Here is a 12,368-nt window from a genome sequence, read left to right on the forward strand (position 1 = left end):
TCGAGGGTCGTATGTGTCCCTTTCTCAGGCTCTCAGAGATATAAGCACGCATAGCGACCCTTTCAGGTTGGGAGAGATTGTATAAACGAGATTTAGGCAGCTTGGCGCCTGGGATGAGATTAATAGGGCAATCGTACTCCCTGTGAGGGGGCAACTCCTGAACACCACTCTCAGAAAACACATCCGAAAATTCAGAGAGAAAAGATGGTACAGTCTTAGTAGAAACCTCTAGAAACAGATGTCGTGAGTCAATTCTCTCTGCAAAAGTCACTCCAACCATTTATTTGCCTCGCTTGCCAATCAATGGTGGGGTTATGTTTAGTGAGCCAGGGTAGCCCCAACACTAGAGGAGTAGGCAACCCGCTTAGGACGAAACATGACACATCCTCAACATGAGTATCACTCACAATCAAACGGATATTGTGAACTATGCCCTTTAACGATTTCTGAGAAAGTGGAGCGGAATCAATAGCAAAAACAGGTATATCCTTTCCCAAAGTGCCTACCTGGAAACCATGTGTTCTAGCAAATTGATTATCAATGAGATTGACAGCTGCTCCACTATCTACAAAAATCTCACAAAAAATGTTCTTGCTCTCTAGCGCCACCCTGGCAGGTAGGACAAAACGGGAACTACAAGCAAACGGAAAACCTTCAATTTCCGCATCAACCTTGCCAATAGTAACAGATGGAACGTTTTTAGAGGATTTTTTTCTTTTTGTTTCTTTATTACTCTCAAAAAACTGCCTGAATCTCCTAGAGGGACAAACATTTGCCAAATGATTTATACCTCCACAACAGAAACAAACCCTCCTCTGAGAGCTGAATCTTCTATTGTCAGAGGCAAGCAAACCCAGCTGCATGGGCTCCTGCTCAGAGGGGATTGAGAGAGACTGAGACCCCTGCGCACTGAATGAGACCGCCGCACTGTCCTTGGACTGAGTATGACAGGAAGGAGTGATCTCTCCTCTCTCTCTAAGACGCCTGTCAATACGAACGGCCCGAGACATGGCAGAGTCCAAGGAGGTAGGTCTCTCATGAAAGGCAAATGCATCTTTCAATCCCTCTGAAAGACCATGGCAAAATTGACTTCGGAGTGCAGCATCATTCCAACCAGTATCAGCTGCCCATCTCCGAAATTCTGAACAGTATAACTCTGCGGACTGTTTACCCTGGCATAAAAGACGTAGTCTAGACTCAGCCAGAGCAATACGATCCGGATCATCATATATCTGACCCAGGGCTAAAAAAATTCATCCACTGAACGGAGGGGCCGTGCCCCCACCGGCAGCGAAAAGGCCCAAGACTGAGCGTTATCCTTGAGCAGCGAGATGATGATCCCCACCCTCCGCTCCTCATCACCAGAGGAATGGGGAAGTAGGCGAAAATGGAGTTTGCAAGCCTCTCTAAAACGACCAAAATTCTCACTACCCCCAGAGAACGTATCCGGAAGTGAGATTTTAGGCTCAGAACAAACTCCATGAACGCAAGCAGAAACGGTCACCTCAAACTGAGAGACAGTTTTCCGGAGATCTGCTACCTCCAGTGAAAGACCCTGCATGCGGTCAATCAAGGTTGAAACCGGATACATGCTTAAGACGGTTTTGGCGGCTTATAATGTCACGGATGGTGTAACAGAAAACAAGAAGTTACAAATAAGGATCCGACTGGCTTGATCCGAAACTAAGGAACAAACGGGTGACCCCTATTTAAGCCCTGAAACTCTCCCTGTCTTCTCAGCCCATGCAAAGATCTCTATGATATAAAATTGCATGCCCTCGTGCCTCGACTGTATGACACCTGAACACCCTATAATAGTGAGGGGACACAACCACCGGCTCCCTACACTTAAAACGGAGGGAGTCAGGGTCACCGAGGATCAAGCAAACAGGAAAACACAAATCAAAGAACAGACTTATCTGTAGAAGCATCAGTTGTAGCATCCAGCATGTACACACTCCAGGAAGTTGTATAAACCGCAAAGTGATGCAGTATGGGAGGGGATTTAAAGGGATGCAATCAGTGCAACTAGATGACAGCTGAGAGAGGGAAATGAGATGACAAAACGAAAGCAAAACAAAAGAACCTCAAGCAGGAGGTTCTGAAGAACGTCTGTCAGAGCTTCTCAGATGTCTGGCGGTGACAGTATGACAATGTTAGCTATTTTTGCACATGCATTATTGTTAAGGATTTACCTTGTGGATTAGACCTACACTGTGGATGCAAGTTGAGGACATTTGTTCCCATTCTATATTCTTACAGCAGTACAACCAATTTGTATGACACTATATACAATTAGTGACATGGTGTGGGAATTACCTGTGCGACAATGTGTCCCATATCTTTTTCGCACATACATCATTGGTAAGAGTATTGCCTTGGTAGTTTTACTTGTACTGTGGTGCGCATATTGAGGCAATTAGTCACAATTAGTCACATGGTGTGGTAGCTACTTATGGGTCAAAAAGGCCTGGATTATAATGTGTAATATGTTCAATGATACCTACAAGTGCCTACTGTCTGTTGGTTAGGTCATACTATGTACTGGAAGTATCGCTGTGACACACCTGTGTGGATCAGTACCTCCAACATTGCTGTTTTTATATTTTGATACTTTAATTAATTATTTTGTAATAATAAAGATATATTTATTCATCATTTATGTGTGTTAGATTTTTGGGTTGCTATTGATGTGGTGTAGCACACATTTATGTTTGGTAGTCTTTCTACTTGTTGGTTTTCCCTGCACACATATGTAGAACAGAAGGTGGGCCAGTCCTTGAGCCTGTCGGTGACTGCCAAAGTGCACGGCAGTGTTGATGTGTGCAGCTGTAACTACGGTCAAGGACAATATATGTCCTTTACGATCCACTGGGTAAATGTGGTTCCTGCCCAGCCACACCAGCAACTTGGCCAGGTGACACTGATTCCTCCTCCACGTTCTCACGCTGTTGGTCCTGCGACAATGTCCGTCTCTGCCTGCTCATCCTCCACCGTGTCCTCAGCCTTCACTGCAGGGACAATTCACAGTTCCCCACCAGCATACCACATGTGCAGGGCACGGCGGTGTCACGCTGTTATGCACCTAGTTTGCCTTAACGAACATCCTTCATTAAGAAATCGAATCCTGGCTTCCTCCTCGAAAACTCAAAATCGGAACCATGGTGACCGACAACGGGAAGAACATGGTGTCGGCGCTACGTCAAGGAAGGCTGAGCCTGCATGGTGCACGTGTTCAATCTGGTTGTCAAGCGTTTCCTGAAGTCTTCCACCCAAGACATCCTAAAAATGGCCAGGAAACTTTGCATGCACTTCAGCCACTCGTACACCGCAAAGCGCACTCTCCTTGAGCTGCAGTTGCAGAACGGCATTCCCTAACATAGGCTGATATGCAACGTTTCCACCCATTGGAATTCCACCCTCCATCTGTTGGACCGACTATATATTTCTTCATGATACAGGCGAACAGAGGTACTCCCCTGTGTAACTTTGATGTTAGCCAGTGGCAGCTCATGCGTGACACCTGCCGTTTTCTCGGGCCCTTTGAGGAGGCCACTTTATTTGTCAGTCGCCAGGACTACGGGATAAAAAACATCATTCCACTGATTCTTGTCCTGGAACAGATGCTGCTAAATCTGGCTTGCCAGAGGACAGAAGACGCGGTGACAACATCTCACAGCCACATGAGCCCTGTGGGGGCTGAACTAGAGGAGGAGGAGGAGGACATTCGAGCACAAGCAATGTGTAGAGAAATGGGTGGGTTTTCTTCACAGGTAACAGGAGAGGAGGAGTAGGAGCAGCCAGAGTAGATACATGGCGAAAAGGAAAACGAAGCAGAGGACCCAGACACACCATGGAAGTATGCAGTTGAGATGGAGGCTGGGAGTCCCTCCGAGTCACTTGCTCAAATGGCCTGATGCATTCTCACTTGCTTGGTACTGACAGCTGTAAGAAGGTACAAGGAATCATCTAGGATGATAGGTACGTGTCACCGAGGTTCCTGGCCTCGGTGGAGTAAGAGCTGGTTTTTATGTGTCAGCAGCAGTTGCTGTTTGACACCTTGATACTTAGTATGGCTATAATAGCTTATCCGGAACGGCTCTTACTGGGAGTAGTCAAAGTGCTGGGTGGGTGACTACTCCCCATGTTCCAGGTCGGGTTTTGGCAGGCATAAAAACCAGCCAGCACTGCCAGGTGGAGAGGATTACCTCCGTCTGACAGTGGAGCTCAGGAGGTCTGTTTGCTGTGATCTGAGGGCTGTGTTGGGATCTACGGCTTGAGCCGGGCTGGAGGGCTCAGACCCCTGTGAGGGCGAACAGGCCGCCTAATGGCTGCCTGTGGACTTGACAAGGCAGAACTTCCAACAGGGTGTGAAGTAACACCCAGGAGAAAAGGTGACTGTTTTGTATATTAACTTTTCATGTGTGTGAACGATCACCAAGCAACTTGTGTTTTTGTTTTGCTTTCACGTGTGAATAAACACTGATGTTTTGAACCAAGAACTTGTACTTTGCCTCTGTGCTGCACCTGCTAATTCTAACTACCAGAGCGAATCCCCACACAGCCGAATTGTCACCATTCGCCAGAGGGATGACTACTGGCTCCCCACCATGTTAGACCCTCGCTACTGGTCAAAAATGGGGGCCTTTAACACCCGCTGAGAGGGAGGATAAACTGAACTACTATTAAGACATCCTATGTAGTTTTTTGGCCACTGCTTATGTGCAGTCTGCGCTCACGTTCCACTGCCATGGTTGCTGGGGAGGAGAGGGTGGTCAGGAGCAGTACCAGCTCCATCAGCAGCCACTTAAGTCTAGAGTCACTGATGAGCAATTTTCTTCACCCGCCTACTGAAGAAACTACTCACCAGCAGCAGCAAGTAGACATAAAGCAGAACCTGAAACTGCAGGTTGTTGCATACTTGGAGTGTACCCTGCCACTCCACATCGAAGATCCCCTGGATTACTGGGCAGCCAAACTTGATAGTTACCCCAAGGAGAAATTGCCTGTCCACCCAAAATGTAGAGAAACTGAACTTTGTGAAAAGGAATCAGGCATGGATCAGCCAGGATTTTCAAACACCAATGCCTGATGCATCAGACTAGATCATACATGGTGCCACACCAATACCTTGACAAAAGAGATCAGTTTTTTTTCTGGCTACCTGCCTCAACTACTATTCTAATGCTGCCATTAAAATAATTAAAATAATACACCCCAAACAAGGCTGTAGTACAATGTAACTTCACCGCAGAACGGCAATTAAGACATATTATTTTTCCTATTAATACACCCCCCCAAAAAATATAACAATCAAAATTCACAGCAGAACGGCTAATAGGACGTACGTATATTTCTATTAATACACCCCGTAAATGGCTGTAGTACAATGTAACTTCCCCACAGAACGGCAATTAAGACGTATTCTTTTTCCTATTAATATACACCCCCCAAAAAATATAACAATCAAAATTCACTGCAGAACGGCTAATAGGACGTACGTATATTTCCTATTTAGAGCCTTTCACACAAGCGAGTATTCCACGCATTGCGCCCGCACGGAATCCAGACCCATTCATTTCAATGGGGCTGTGTACATGTGCCTTGGTTTTCACGCAACACTGGCCCCATAGAAGGGAATGGAGCTGCGTGAAAATCACATCGCATCCGCAAGCAAGTGCGGATGTGATGCGTTTTTCACGCATGGTTGCTAATAGATATTGTTTGTATACTTGCGTTTTTTATCACGCGCGTGCAAAACGCATAAAATCGCATTGCACTTGTGCGATAAAAACTGAACAACTGAACGTGATCGCAGGCAAAACTGAATGACTTTGCCTGAAAAATCGCCAATTTTTCACTGAACGCATTCGCAAAACATCCGGACCTAATCCAGACACGCTTGTATGCAAGGGGCCTAATACTGCCCGTAAATGGCTGTAGTACAATGTAACTTCACTGCAGAATGGCAATTAAGACATATTCTTTTTCCTATTACTACACCCCCCAAAATAAAGTATAACAATCAAAATTCACTGCAGAGCGGCTAATAGGACATACTTATATTTCCTATTAACCCCTTAAGGATGATGAAAACAAACCCTATCTTACTGGGTCAAAAGTAATAAATGTTGGGCAACCCTCTCAACAGAATATATAACAACAAAAATGGGTGACCTTTTTAAAGCTTAACTTTTAATCAACACTATATATAAAATAAATAGCCCATAAGTACAATAATAGACAACGTAGGGACGAACAGGCCCCCCACCTCTATTGACGAAGCTGGGCAGTCACTAGGCTGCATAGGGGAATTGGTAGGGATACCCAGATAGGTGAGTTTTATTTATCCAATGGGGTCACCCTCAATTGTAATGCATTGCAGAGGGGATCAGACCCCAAAAGTTGAAGTCCCAGAGTGGGACAAAAAAATAAAGTAAAAAAAAATAAATGTTTTTTTTCACAAAAAAAAAGTTTTAAGTAAAAAAAAATGTATTACATTTCCCAAAATAAATAAAACCAGACATATTGGGTGTTGTGTCCGTAACGATCGGCTCTACAAAAATATCACATGATCCACCCCCCACCTAAACGCCGTAGAAAAAATAAAATAAAAACCGTGCTAAAACAATCATTTTTTGTCACCTTACATTACAAAAAGTACAACAACTCATCCTGCAAAAAATAAGCCCCTACATAAAACAATCGGGCAAAAAATAAAAAAAACTGGCTCTCAGAATATAGGTGTCATTTTTGTTTCAAAAATGATGTTATTGTTTAAAACTTAAATTAATTAAAGAAGTATACATATTAGGTATTGACACATCCGTAAAATTCTTCTGTATAAGATAAACAACGTAAAAAAAAGTGTCAAAAAAGCCTTTTTTTTTTACTTTACTTCACAAAAAGTAAAATACCAAGCGATCAAAAAGTCATCCACACCCCAAAATATTACCAATTAAACCATCATCTAATCCCACAAAAAATGTGGGATTACCTAAGGCAATCGCCCCAAAAATAAAATAAAATATGGCTCTCAGAATATGTAGACAAAAAAATTCCACAGAAAAAACTAAGATAAAAACATCCTGCACGATATGATATACAAATGTGCGGATGTCCCTGGCCATATTATTGAAGAAAACCACAGAAATAAGATAATAATGCACTTAGTAAAGTAGATGCAAGCACTATATATGGACAAAATCCTCACTCTGATATGATAATATCTGAGACACTTAGTCAATATATTTTGATCAAAACACATCTAAGCCCGCCTACCAAACGCCAAGGTGGTCTCAGGTTAGGCGGGTCCTACGCTAAACTTACTTAAGCCGTTAGGCTTCTATGTTCAGGAGTGCAGACGCCGCACATATGGTGTGCTGCTCCTAGTCACCTCCATGTGCATCAAGCAACCAATGGGAGGAGGAGCAAGCACAGCCATATGTACCACCTAATTAAGGCAAAAAAAAATTATCCTAGTTTTTTCTGTGGAATTTTTTTGTCCATGTAGTATTTGCTTGAGGGAGTGGCACCTTCAAGTGTGAATGCGCACCTATTATCTTGGGAGTAGCATTCCTCTGCACTTTTGCCCCCTCCCCTATCCAATAGAGCGCCTTAATTAGGTGGTAAATATGGCTGTGCTTGCTCCTCCTCCCATTGGTTGCTTGATGCACATGGAGGTGACTAGGAGCAGCACACCATATGTGCGGCGTCTGCGCTCCTGAACATAGATGCCCAACGGCTTAGGTAGGTTTAGCATAGGACCCGCCTGACCTGAGACCACCTTGGCGTTCGGTAGGCGGGCTTAGATGTGTTTTGATCAAAATATATTGACTAAGTGTCTCAGATATTATCATATCAGAGTGAGGACTTTGTCCATATATAGTGCTTGCATCTACTTTACTAAGTGCATTATTATCTTATTTCTGTGGTTTTCTTCAATAATATGGCCAGGGACATCCGCACATTTGTATATCATATCGTGCAGGATGTTTTTTTCTTAGTTTTTTCTAGTGGAATTTTTTTGTCCATGTAGTATTTGCTTGAGGGAGTGGCACCTTCAAGTGTGAATGCGCACCTATTATCTTGGGAGTAGCATTCCTCTGCACTTTTGCCCCCTCCCCTATCCAATAGAGCGCCTTATTTAGGTGGTACATATGGCTGTGCTTGCTCCTCCTCCCATTGGTTGCTTGATGCACATGGAGGTGACTAGGAGCAGCACACCATATGTGCGGCGTCTGCGCTCCTGAACATAGAAGCCCAACGGCTTAGGTAGGTTTAGCGTAGGACCCGCCTGACCTGAGACCACCTTGGCGTTCAGTAGGCGGGCTTAGATGTGTTTTGATCAAAATATATTGACTAAGTGTCTCAGATATTATCATATCAGAGTGAGGACTTTGTCCATATATAGTGCTTGCATCTACTTTACTAAGTGCATTATTATCTTATTTCTGTGGTTTTCTTCAATAATATGGCCAGGGACATCCGCACATTTGTATATCATATCGTGCAGGATGTTTTTTTCTTAGTTTTTTCTAGTGGAATTTTTTTGTCCATGTAGTATTTGCTTGAGGGAGTGGCACCTTCAAGTGTGAATGCGCACCTATTATCTTGGGAGTAGCATTCCTCTGCACTTTTGCCCCCTCCCCTATCCAATAGAGCGCCTTATTTAGGTGGTACATATGGCTGTGCTTGCTCCTCCTCCCATTGGTTGCTTGATGCACATGGAGGTGACTAGGAGCAGCACACCATATGTGCGGCGTCTGCGCTCCTGAACATAGAAGCCCAACGGCTTAGGTAGGTTTAGCGTAGGACCCGCCTGACCTGAGACCACCTTGGCGTTCAGTAGGCGGGCTTAGATGTGTTTTGATCAAAATATATTGACTAAGTGTCTCAGATATTATCATATCAGAGTGAGGACTTTGTCCATATATAGTGCTTGCATCTACTTTACTAAGTGCATTATTATCTTATTTCTGTGGTTTTCCAGAATATGGAGACACTAAAAATGATTTTCTTTTTGTTTCAAAAATGCATTTATTGTGTAAAACATAGATAAATAAAATTATACATACTAGGTATTGCCACATCTGTAACAACCTGCTGTATAAAAATATCACATGACCTAACCCCACTGTAAAAAAAATTACATAAAAACTGTGTCAAAAGAGCCATTTTTTGTCACCTTACATCACAAAAAGTATAATACCAAGTTATCAAAAAGACATTTGCACACTAAAATAGTACCAATCAAACCGTCATCTCATACCGAAAAAAATTAGCCTCTACATAAGACAGTTGCCCAAAAAATAAAAAAAGAACTGAGGCTTTCAGAATATGGAGACACAAAAAAATATATTTTTTCAAAAATGCTTTATTATGTAAAACTTAACAACAACCTGCTCTATAAAATAGCACATGATCTAATCTGTCAGATGAACATTGTAAAAAAACTAAAATTAAAAACATTGCTAAAACAGCTATTTTTTTTACCTTGCCTCACAAAAAGTGTAATATAGAGCAACCAAAAATCATATGTGCCCCAAAATAGTACCAACAAAACTGCCACCTTTTCCCGTAGTTTCCAAAATGGGGTAACTTTTTTGGAGTTTCTACTCTAGGGGTCCATCAGGGGGTCTTCAAATGTGACATGGCAACTTAAAATTTTCCCAGTGAAATCTGCCTTCCAAAAACTATTTGGCTTTCCTTTCTTTCTGCGCCCTGCCGTGTTCCCGTACAGCAGTTTACGACCACATATGGGTTGTTTCTGTAAACTACAGAATCAGGGTAATAAATATTGAGTTTTGTTTGGCTGTTAACCCTTGCTTTGTTATTGGAAAAAATGGATTAAAATGGAAAATCTGCCCAAAAAGTGAAATTCTAAAATATAATTTACATTTTCCTTTAATTCTTGTGGAACACCTAAAGGGTTAACAAAGTTTGTAACATCAGTTTTGAATACCTTGAGGGGTTTAATTTCTAAAATGGCCATTTATGGGTGGTTTATATTATGTAAGCCCCACAAAGTGACTTCAGACCTGAACTGGTCCTTTAAAAATTGGATTTTGGAAATTTTCTTTTAATATAAAAAAATAAAATTTCATTTACAAAATGATCCAAACATGAAGTAGACATATGGGAAATGTAAAACTTAACAACAACCTGCTCTATAAAATAGCACATGATCTAATCTGTCAGATGAACATTGTAAAAAAACTAAAATTAAAAACATTGCTAAAACAGCTATTTTTTTTACCTTGCCTCACAAAAAGTGTAATATAGAGCAACCAAAAATCATATGTGCCCCAAAATAGTACCAACAAAACTGCCACCTTTTCCCGTAGTTTCCAAAATGGGGTAACTTTTTTGGAGTTTCTACTCTAGGGGTCCATCAGGGGGTCTTCAAATGTGACATGGCAACTTAAAATTTTCCCAGTGAAATCTGCCTTCCAAAAACTATTTGGCTTTCCTTTCTTTCTGCGCCCTGCCGTGTTCCCGTACAGCAGTTTACGACCACATATGGGTTGTTTCTGTAAACTACAGAATCAGGGTAATAAATATTGAGTTTTGTTTGGCTGTTAACCCTTGCTTTGTTATTGGAAAAAATGGATTAAAATGGAAAATCTGCCCAAAAAGTGAAATTCTAAAATATAATTTACATTTTCCTTTAATTCTTGTGGAACACCTAAAGGGTTAACAAAGTTTGTAACATCAGTTTTGAATACCTTGAGGGGTTTAATTTCTAAAATGGCCATTTATGGGTGGTTTATATTATGTAAGCCCCACAAAGTGACTTCAGACCTGAACTGGTCCTTTAAAAATTGGATTTTGGAAATTTTCTTTTAATATAAAAAAATAAAATTTCATTTACAAAATGATCCAAACATGAAGTAGACATATGGGAAATGTAAAGTAATAACTATTTTAGGAACTACCACTATCTGTTTTAAAAGCAGAAAAATTTAAATTTAGAAAATTTCTAATATTTCCACATTTTTTGTAAATTTGGTATTTTTTTATAAATAAAAATGAAATATTTTGACTCAAAGTAATATGTGACGAGAAAACAATCTCAGAATGGCTTGGATAAGTAAAAGCATTTTAAAGTTATCACCACATAAAGGGGTTTATACACCCCGTAAATGGCTGTATCACACAGCACTTTTACCCCAATAACAATCAAGGTTTGCTGGAATTACTGAGCTATCATTTAGTGCAATTTGTATCCCCAGTTAGTGCAGCAAAGTGTAAAAGAATCGCTCTTATTACACAGGCTGTACACTCCTTTATTGGACCCTGTTCTCCTTTTATAGTGTATACAATGTCTCCCTATCCTTTCCCTACACTATAAATGATCTTTCCTTGAACTTATAAATCATTTTTTTATGCACAATAAAGTATTTTCTATCTCTGTCCCTAGGGCCTGTCACATGTCTCCCTGCACTAAGTACACTGGAAAATGGCAGAATCCAAGATGGCTGAGACTATTTATAGGGATGTGACATCACATGGGCTGACTGGCTGCATGCATGGCATTGTGGATGATCCCTCATTCCCGGATTTCTTTGCTCCATGGCCTAACATGTACAGCAGCCATTTTTGGAAAAAATGTGATTCGTTACCACGAAATTTGGCTACGGTTACGGTTCTGCACAGTTCTACACAGAATAACATTCCCAAAAATTGTTAATCAGCTTCTGCTACAAATGCTGGTCTGCCCTCTCATTCCTTGCCTAAACTTAAGTTCCTAGTTTGCCAGTGAAGATGTGTTATTCTGTCTGTGAAGGTGTGTTATTCTGTCTGCCCCTGTATTAAATTTCTGTCCTTTTATAGATTCTGTAACTCTGCTGCCTGCCCTGCTGTGTTACCTTTTGCGGCCTGCCCTGATGTCGGATAAGTTTCATGGATTTGCATGAATTCTGCCTGATTATGTACTTGCCTGATCCCTTGGTGATTTTTACCTGTGTCTCTGCCCCCGTTTTTTAGCTGCCAGCTACACCGGGACTATTCCAAGAGGTAGAGGCCCGGCAGGTACCCTGCAGCGAAGATTAGATCCCTGTATAGGGGTTAAAGGGTAAAACCAGGCGATCATCAGGATAACACCCTTATAACTAGCCTAAAGTCAAACCGATTAGTTGGTACAGTGGATGCACACCCACTTCCCTTTACACAAATACATGTGCATCTCAATAAATTAGGATGTCATCGAAAAGTTAATTTAATTCAGTAATTCAATTCAATAAGTGACTTATATTATATAGATTCATTATGCAGATGTCACAGAGTGATCTTTTTCAATAATTTTTTTATTTTAATGTTGATGAATGTAGCTTACAGCTAATGAAAAACCTAAAGTCAGTATCTTA

The sequence above is a fragment of the Bufo gargarizans genome, chromosome 2 (assembly GCF_014858855.1).
Source record: "Bufo gargarizans isolate SCDJY-AF-19 chromosome 2, ASM1485885v1, whole genome shotgun sequence".
Lineage (NCBI taxonomy): Eukaryota > Metazoa > Chordata > Amphibia > Anura > Bufonidae > Bufo > Bufo gargarizans.